At 64.9% G+C, this 8,941-nt stretch overlaps 1 pseudogene; it reads right to left on the bottom strand.

Annotated features, from left to right (window-relative positions):
* Positions 1-866: 866 nt before the first annotated feature.
* Positions 867-8,719, bottom strand: LOC141976386 (uncharacterized; annotated as a pseudogene).
* Positions 8,720-8,941: the final 222 nt, after the last annotated feature.

The following is an 8,941-nucleotide window of genomic DNA, read 5'->3' as shown; positions in this document are numbered from 1 at the left end:
GGGACCAGATCAGCTGTCTGCGCTGCCCCGTCTGTCTGCGTGGGCCAGGCTCAGAGGCTGGCAGGCTGGGCCTGCTGTTTCTCAGGGCACAGGAGCTGGGTTGGGGGAGACCAGGAAGGGATTGAACCCCAAAGCTGAGGCCATGCTGTGCCCCCTGCAGGGCCCCCCACCAGCACTGAGCCCATCATGCTACGGGAGGGTGACACGGATGACTGTACAGATGGGGGCAGGGCGGTCCCATGCCATGAGGGGCGTTTAATAAATGCCCTTGGGGTATGAAACCAGGGAACCCACGTCTGTGCCAACACAGTCTAGCAACCCAACCCGGAGTCCCCAACAGCCTCCACCTTCCCCCCCACGACAGAGCAACTACCTCTTCCTCCCCTCGCCCAGCCTGCTGCCAGGGGCTGTGGGTCACACCGCCCACCCACAGGGCCCCTGGCATCGTGTCACAGGTGTGCTCGTTCTGGGGCTCTCTCGGCTAACCCCCCCCCAGCCCATCATGCACCGGTGGGGCTGGGGCATCAACCAGGCAAGGAGACACTCACGACAGGGCAGGGAGGAGATGGGGTTTATTGTGGGTTCGGTATCTGTGCACGGGTTATACACAAGCTCTCTGCAGCCTAAGAACGGGGGAGGCCAGGCCGGGCGTCGCAGTCCCCCAGATTTCACCGGCTCAGGAGCTGAGCAGACGTGGCCCAGGAACGCGCTACCCAGAGCATCTCGCTATGGGCGGCTCCTGTGCCCACGCGGGGGGACCTGGCTCCTATCTGGGGGAGGCTCCTGAAGCTGGGGTGGGGGAAGGGGGCTGGCTCCTGGGCTCCCATTGCTGGAAAGGGGGGTGGGACCAAACCCCCATCTACCCACCATCCGCTCCTGGCCCTGGGGCAGCTGGCCTGAAGCTCCCTTTGCTAGCAGTTCAGGTCCTCAATTCCCCATCCTGCCTACCCCCCAACGTCAACCTGGGAGCCCTTGGCCACCCTGGGCAGAACTCCCTGAAACAGCAGCCTCTTGAGAGCGAGTCCCTTCCCGCCACTGCCCTAGAGGCATCACCCCTTGCCCCTCTCATGTGGGGGTCACCAGCTTCCCAGCCTGGGCGCTGCATGTGGGCTCGTTCACTGGGTGCTGGAGGTGGTCCCAGCTCCAGTCTGCATTGAGGGCTGCACCCTGTACCCCCACCTGGGCGCAGGACCGGTTCCTTCACCCCGGGCCTCGGCCTCAGCTCCTTGGCTCCCTCTGCAGTGGGGGCTGCCACCTGTGGGGGAAACACACACAATGGCCTCATGCAGCAGACCCGGACCAGTGGGAAGAGGGGAGGGTGGAGTGTGACTAGGACAGGGCCTCCCTGGGGTCCATCACCTCCACCACCCGCCACTGCGCTGTGCCCACCCCCCATTGGAGAAACGGCCCCCCTCTCTCCTGATGCGCTCACCCCGATTCCCGAGCCGGCTGGGACTCACCTGGAGAAGCTGAGAGCCCCAGAGCGCAGGGCCCGGGGAGAGAGGCTGGGCGCCATGGCTGGTGTCCCCCCGTGCTGGCCAGACTCCGTGGGAGGGAGGGAGAGTGGGCCAGGGCCATGGGGGCTGGAGCCCAACCCCCCGAGACCACAGCAGTCTCTTCCCCTCCCCCCAACTCCCAGCAGCCTCTGCATTCCAAGGTGCCCCCACCTGCCCACACCATCGCCCCCCACACCAGACCCTCTGTCCCCCATGCCCTGGTGTGTACATACAGAGGGGTGGGGAGGGGCACAGGGCCCGGCTCCCGAGGTCTCCTTCTGGGCCCTCTCTTGCTGTCTCTGGAAGAGGTGGGGGGAGTTACTTTGCATGCCAGGCCCCCTGCCCCGCTCTGAGGGCTCCCTTCCCTCACCCCGCATCCTGCAGCTCTGCCATGCCCCCCCCAGGTTTGGGGCACTAGCCCAGGGGACTTAGGGCCCAGAGGGGGGATGGCACCCTGCACCCCAAACCTACAGATCACGGCACCCACTTGGCACCAGCCAGAGCCCTAAGGTCCCAGACATGGCCCCAGCCCTGCACCAGAGACCCCAGCCATGCTAAAGCGGAGGATGGGGGGAGGGGGATTCCCCCTCCTGGCTATTTCCTGACTTGTGCTCACCCTCCCTCACCGTGTCTGTCCATCTCTCCCCTCCCCCCACTGCGGCTGGGGGTCTCTCCCCCAATTCATCAAATTTTCTAGGGAATCTCCCCATCACCAGAGAGCCCAGTCCCCCCTGCTTCCCTCCCCAGCCCCCCAAGGAACCTGCTGAACCCCCCCTGCTTTCCTACTCAGCCCCCCAATGAACCCCGTCCACCACAGGGAGCCCCCCCGTTTCCCTTCCCAACCCTCCCAAGGAACCCCCAGCACCCCAGGGACACCCCCCCCGGGGCTCTCCCACCCCAGGCCAGCACCTACCTCTCACTTTTCAATCGTTTCCTCCGAGGCCTGAAAGCAGAGACACGCTGATAAGGGGGGTGCGGGGGTTGAGTCCAGCCAGGGACATGTCTCCCTGTGGGGGATGGTGCGCAGGCTATGCAACCCCCACCCCCAGGGTCCTGGGGCTGGGACCCCGACTGAGCTCTGGTGGGGCTCAGGGCCAGTCTGGGAACCAACAGCGAGTCCCTGAGGGGGGGCTGAATGAACAGGGCAGCTGCCCTCTACACCCACAGGTCACCCTCCCCGCCACTGGCCACAACCCACCCCCAGCACATGCATCGGCCCCCTCTCCCTCACACAGGCACTGGCCCCCACTGGCCACACTATCCCCCCCCCGACAGAGAATCATAGAAGATCTGGATCGGAAGGGACCTCAGGAGGTCACCTAGTCCAACCCCCTGCTCAAAGCAGGCACCAGCCACGTGCCTCTACCCCCCCACAAGCTGCAACCCCCCCCCCGCCATCTACCTGTGTTCCACCTGTGCTTGTACCCGGCCACAGGGCCCCCCCCACCTGCACGCGCCAGCCCTGCCCCCCCACCTGCACGCGCCGGCCGCGCCCCCCCCCACCGGCACGCGCCGGCCGCGCCCCCCCTCACCTGCACGCGCAGCGGCTGTGCTCTGTGAACCTCATCTCCTCCTGCTGACTCTTCCCCTGGATCGGGCTGAGGCGGACGACCTGGCGGGAGGATGCAGCTCACTAGTACCCTGTCGCCCAGCCTGCCCCGGGCCGGCGCTCAGCTGCCCGAACTCAGTTCTCCTGGGCAGCAGCAAGGCCAAGTACTGGCCAGGCTGGGGGGCTACCAGGGACAGGGAGCTGGTGGGGGGAAGTGCCCCAGGGAGTCTGCCCGCAGCCCCTAGGCCCTACCATAATACAGAGAATACATACAGTAACTCTGCACTTAAAGTCCTCCCGGTTAACGTTGGTTTGTTGCTGATCAGTTAGGGAACAGGCTCGTTTACAGTTGCGCAATGGTTGTTTGGCAGCCGCCTGCGTTGGCCACTGCTTGCAGAAAGAGCGGCCCTTTGGAGCGAGCTGGTGGGGGGCTTGGAACCAGGGTGGGCCAGCAGCCCCCCCATCAGCTCCCCGCTCCCCTAAGTTCCCTGTGCGCAATTGCTGGGCAGTTCAGCTGTCCCTCCCCACACTGCCGTGTGCTGCTCCTGCCCTCGGCCTGGGAGCCGCTCCGGGAGCCTCCGGATTGCTGTGCAGAGGTGGGGGGAAGAGGGGTACTCATGTCAGGGTGTCCCCCTCCCCCCACTCCTGTACCCATCTCCATAGAGCGGCGGGGTGGGGGGGGACGGGGGCCACAGTCACAACAGGGCTCAGGAGGGAGGGAGCTTGCCGGCAGCAGCTGCTGTCTCAACTTGCTGATCTACTTAAAAGGGCAGTGTACTTAGAGTGCGGCCAGCCTCCTTAAAGGGGCAATGCCATCTCTCTCTCTCACGCAGGGTGTCTGTCTCTCTCTGCCATGCCGTCTCCCGCCAATGTGTTAACCCTGGAGGGCTCAGCCGAGTGCTAGTCCATCAGTTAGCGGTAAGCTAAATGCCCAAATAAATGTGCGTTAGTCTTGAAGGTGCCACAAGAATGCCTCATTGTTTTTATTTAGCAGGAAGGCATTCCTGGGAAATATCCCACCCTCTGACTTCAGCACCGCACCCAAGCTTCACAATCATCCTTGCTGTGTACAGGATTAAATTGTTTGTTTAAAACTTATACTATGTATATGTGTGTGTGTGTCTATATATATAGAGAGAGAGAGAGAGAAAGTGTCTTTTTTTCTAGCAAAAAAATTTCCCTGGTACCTAACCCCCCCCTTTACGTTAATCCTTATGGGGAAATTGGATTTGCTTAACATCATTTCGCTTAAAGTAGCATTTTTCAGGAGCATAACTACAGCGTTAAGCGAGGAGTTACTGTCCTATGCTAGGGCACCAGCAGCCTTTAGAACTCACCGCCACAAGGTCTCAGCCAGGCCAAGAGCTGAGCAGGAGCCAGAGCTGGCCAGACGTGCCTCTGGTCCAGGGAACAGCCGGTTACACTCCACAGGGTCAGAGGGCGAGCCGCCCCCATCCCCACCCTCCATCCCTGGCCAGATTATTCCAGAGTTAACCACCAGGGGGCTCTGTGCACCTTCCCCCAAGGCAGCTGGGACTAGTCAGTGCAGGAGGCCGGATACCGGGCTAGATGGGCCTGGCAGAGCCAAGGTCTCCTGTCCTGTCAGCACTGGGCGCCAGCACTCCCCCTGTGGCTGGGGGAGCCATGGCAGGAGCACAGGGGGCCATTTGCCAGCCGCAGCCCTACACAGGACAGGGCCGGAGCCCGGGGGTCCGAGTGCCCCCCACCCCCAGGCCCACCTGCATGGCCACGGGGCGGGTCTCCACAGCGACGCACTCCAGGTCCTCGTCGCCGCAGCAGCCCGCACAGCGCCGCAGCGGGACACAGGACGGCTTGAACACGTGCTCAGCCTCTTGCGGGAACTCGCCCAGCACGTCCACCAGGGTCTCCAGGGCGCGGCAGTAACTGCGGCTCCACACCTCCTCGAAGGGGACCACTGCGGGGAGCCGGGGGCGGGGGGTTACCAGCACTGGGCTGCAACTCGGCCTTCCCCCTCTGAGCCACAGGGCCCCACTCCCACCTCCCACTCGCCCTCAGCCCCTCCTCAACCCCCCCCCACTGCCCTGTCCTTCCCCTGCCCCTCCTCAAAACCCCCCACCGCTGCCCTGTCCTCCCCCAGCCCCTCCTCAAAACCCCACAGCACTGACCTGTCCTCCTCCAGCCCCCCCCCACGCTCGACCCAGAGTCCCCTGCCCCTCCCAAAAGCCTTGCACAGCTCTTTCTCCACCGTCCCCTCTGCTGCCCCAGCCTTGCTGCCCCCCCCAGGGCACTCTGAGTGCGGGCACAGCAGAGCTGGGACCAGGCAGGGAGCCAAGAGCTGCAGCCGAGGGGCTGGGACACTCACCTGCTGCCGTCTGGCCCAGTGAGGGCGCCACCTGCAACACAGAGACCCGTTAGAAACCAGCCCCCCAAAGCAGCCCCTCCCTCCCCCCAGTCCCTAGCTCCCCCTCACCACAGCCACCCCCAGCTCTGGCCCCCCGGTCCCTGCACCTAGCTCACTGCTTACCACAGCCCCCAGCTCTAGCCCAGTGGCTCCCAAACTTTAACAACCTGTGAACCCCTTTCACTAAAAGGTCAAGTCTCACGAACCCCCTCCTAAAAATGCATATCTCCAGGGATTTTCTCCTTTATCATTTATAAATGATAAAAGCCGTGACCTTGGAAATATAAAATGTGTTTTTATGACATGCTTATTACACACTATTTATTACTAATTCTTATTTATCATGACAGTGTTTTTATTATATTATGAAAATGGCAACACTCTTCCAAGATCTCACGTTCGTAGCTTGTATCACTTTGAGTAAGCCTGTTATAAGCCAAGACTCCTACATGTCATCAGGGAGTATCAGATGTGAAACAGCAGGAAGGGATTTAAGAAGCCAACTCAAAGGGTTCCTCCAACAGAAGCATTCAGGTCCTGAGCAGTCCAGGCAAACAACGGAAGTCCAGGGGCTCCTTGCTGCTGGCCCCGGGCTGCCCAGGGTCCCTAGGGACAGCTCTGTCTGCTATTAGGGAATTTTTTCCCGAGAACCCACTGTAACATTTTGCGAACCCCCAGGGGTTCACGAACCCCAGTTTGGGAACCACTGCTCTGGCCCCTGCCCTTGCCCCACCTTCACCCCCTAGTTATCCCACCTTCTGGCTCTGGAGGGGGGCAAGCAGAGGTCTGCCCCTCTCCATCACTAGATGTTGCCCCAGGGGTCAGAGTTAAGGCTGCTGGTCCCTTAGGTCCCTGTGTCCTGGCTCCTGCCATGGGATGTGGGGGGGAAGGGGCATGTATGGCTTCTGCCCCACCCCTCCCGTCTGCAGCCCCAGGCTCTGTCACTAGCAGAGCAAGCTGCAGCTGCAGAGAAGCCCTGGGCGAGGGGACAGGCCAAGGGAGCAGCACCCAGAGAGGTCATGGTGAAAACTTGGGGGCCTGCTGTTCCCAGTCAGCCACCAGAGGGCGCCCCAGCTCCATGAGAGCAGGTGGGTGCCCAGCCTGGGGCCTTGGGGGTCACCCAGAACAGCGGGCAGACCCTGAAGCTCCTGACTTGGGGCTCTGGGTTCTAACCCCAGACCAGGCGGCCCCAGTTGCCTCTTCCCAGAGGGCCTGATTCCTAAAAACAGGGCTTCCCGGCCTATCCCGCTGTGCCAAAGAGCAGCCGTCTGGGGGGGTGAGGGGGTTGGCAGCAACAGATTAGGACAAGAAGTGAGGAAGAATCTGGGGCTTGGGGATTAGCAGAGTGGGAATGGGGCAGATGACTGGGGCTACACCCCACCCTCTCCATCACAAGCACCTCACCCGCTCCCCCTCCCCTCACAAACACCCCACCCTCCCACACACACCATCCACTCCCCCTCCCCTCACACCACACAACCCTCCCTATCACAAACACCCCACCCTCCCACACACACAATCCATTCCCCCCAACACCACACCACCCTCCCCCTCCCAAACACCCCACCCACCCTCCCACACATACAACCTCTTCCCCCTGCCCCCATATCATCCCCCACTCCCCATCCCATCCTCCCAGCCACACCACCCACTCCGCCTCCCCAATACCACCCCTCGCCCCCCACTCATCTCTCCCCCTCACACACGCCCCATCCCACCCCCCATTCCCCCGCCCCCACACACCTTCCCTCGCTCCAAGGGCCAGGGGAGCTTTAATGATCTCAATGTACCAATCTCGTCCCGCCTGGGGGGGGGGGGGGGATACGAATGGCGGCGCTATAACCCAGACCAGTAGCGGGAGGGGGGGGAGGTCTGAGTCTCCGAAGCATCCCGGTGGCTCGCCGGGGGGAAGGGGACGTGGGTCTAAAGGCAGACAGGCTGCGGTCGGGGGGAGGGGGGCATCTGAGCATCTGCCCCAGAGCCCGGACTCATGGGGGAGGGGGGAGCCGCTCGACTGAACCTGCAGGGCACCGGGCTTCCGGGAGTGGGGGCTCAGGGCCAGCGCCGGGAGCGCAGGGAAGGGGGGACACGGGGGTGCAGTCCGGGCCGGTGTAGCTAGAGCTGGAAGCCCCGCATGAGGCGCATGGGCCCCGCACCCGGGGGAGGGACGGGCCACAAGCAGGGCGGCTGGAGCAGGCTGCGGGAGGGGGGGGTGGGGGGGGCTGGATCCTGGGCTCTAGAGCTGGCTGTGCGGAGGGGGCTGGATGCGGGGGGGCTGGAGCAGGCTGTGGGGAGGGGGCTGGATCGGGGGGGAGGGGGCTGCAGCAGGCTGCGGGGAGGGGGCTGGATCCTGGGGGTCTGGTGCAGGCTGTGGGGAGGGGGCTGGATGCGGGGGGTCTGGAGCAGGCTGTGGGGAGGGGGCTGGATCGGGTGTGGGGGGGGGCTGCAGCAGGCTTTCGGGAGGGGGCTGGATCCGGAGGGTCTGGAGCGGGCTGCGGGGAGGGGGCTGGATGCGGGGGGTCTGGAGCAGGCTGCGGGGAGGGGGCTGGATGCGGGGGGTCTGGAGCAGGCTGTGGGGAGGGGGCTGGATGCGGGGGGTCTGGAGCAGGCTGTGGGGAGGGCTCCTCTGCCTGCGGGACCGTGTCCCACGGAGCCGGGCTGGGCGCGACCCCCGAGCAAGGCCTGGCTCAGCAGCGCGGCGGGATAATGGCCTCAGGGGCGCCCCCAGGCGGAGGGGCCTTGGCTCCATGTACCCGGGGAACCGCGGCCACTTCAAACCGGGTCCGCCCAGTCTCCAGGGGGCTCAGCCCGGCCCGGCTCTGAGCCGGGACCTAGGGGGCTGGGCACCGGCCGCGCCCCCCGCCGCGGGCCAGCAGGTGCCCGGTGAGCAGAGCGCAGCTGGCCAGGCTGGGAAAGGCCGGGGCCGCCCGCTCCCCTCCGACCCAGCCGCTGGCAGGAAGCAGGGGGGAGCCGAGCCGGGCACAAACCAGCCCGGTGCAGGGCGCTGCACCCCAGCTCCGCTATCCAGCCCGGCCGGGCGCGGTGCCTGGCCCGGGGCGCTGGGCACAGGGCTGCGCCGCTCCCGGGGGGCGTCCCATCCACCCAGGGCAGCAGGCGGGCCGAGCCCTCCCCGCAGCCCTTACCTGGCAGCGGGCTCCCCAACACAGCAGGGCGGCCGCCAGCAGCCACCGGCTTCCCGGCCCCATCCCGGGGGCGGCTGCGGGGGAGCACGGGCAGAGCGCTGTGGCCCGGCCCGGCCCGGAGTTTCTGCCCCCGGGCGCGCAGCGAGCTCCGCCAGCAGCCCGGACCGGAGCCCGGCAGCGTCTGACGCTGGGACTGGGCTGAGCCGCGGGCTCCGGGCTGGGGGGGGCGATGGGCAGAGACAGGAACCAAGGACGTTCCAGAGGGAGGATCCAGCCCCAGAACCGGACCTGCGCTCCCGCCCCAGCCGCCAGCAAGGGGGAACCGGGGAGGGGTTATTTCCAATATAACCCCCTCATTCCCCCCCAGCGC

The sequence above is a fragment of the Natator depressus genome, chromosome 23, assembly GCF_965152275.1.
Source record: "Natator depressus isolate rNatDep1 chromosome 23, rNatDep2.hap1, whole genome shotgun sequence".
Lineage (NCBI taxonomy): Eukaryota > Metazoa > Chordata > Testudines > Cheloniidae > Natator > Natator depressus.
Note: the sequence above shows the minus strand (reverse complement) of the source record. Positions and strands in the feature narration are given on the sequence as shown.